A 730-nucleotide genomic window follows, 5' to 3' on the forward strand; every position below is an offset into this window, starting at 1 on the left:
ACAACAGTTACAAGTAATGCAGTACAAAGAGCTGTGATAAACGGTGATAAATGAAATGTCAAGTGTGACAACTTCAATAATCCATTACGTTACCCTATCGTGTAACTGCTGTGTAACCTTTAATATAGTCACAAGAGTTACGACATGCTGTTCCAGGAAACCAAAAGGTCAGCAAACATTTCGAACATAACAGAATTAAGAGTAGATGAGAGGGGGAAGGATAGGGATCGGCTCCCTTCCAAGAACTCATCAGACGATTAAGGTGCATATTTTTGTCAGTGACTCGACGGAAGAGGATGTAGCCAAGCGCTTGTGACGTAGAATGTCGACAACGGATGTCAACAGCACTGCAGACAACCTTGTAGGTGGGGCGGCCAAAGCTGTGAGTAGTCATCTTGGGTATTAATAACAGCTTCAGCTGTATTTGGTCCTTTATTATTGGATCACTAACGGTTTCGGGCACTAAAATCCACATCTTTAGGGTTGCTATTCCTTCTGGATTTATTCTTCAACAGATGTTCACCTGCAGATGTGGGTTTTAGTGCCACGAAACCGGTAGTGATCCAATAATGAAGGACTAAATACAGCTGAAGCCGTTTGTTAATACCCAAGATGTTGAAACGTCCCCTTAGAAAAATTTATGAATGACTGTGCTGATAAACCTCTTACGTTATTTGATTTTTAAACAGCTGAGCAGTACTGAACGTACTCAGACATTTCGCTCTTTACT

This window comes from Schistocerca piceifrons, chromosome 2 (genome assembly GCF_021461385.2).
Source record: "Schistocerca piceifrons isolate TAMUIC-IGC-003096 chromosome 2, iqSchPice1.1, whole genome shotgun sequence".
Lineage (NCBI taxonomy): Eukaryota > Metazoa > Arthropoda > Insecta > Orthoptera > Acrididae > Schistocerca > Schistocerca piceifrons.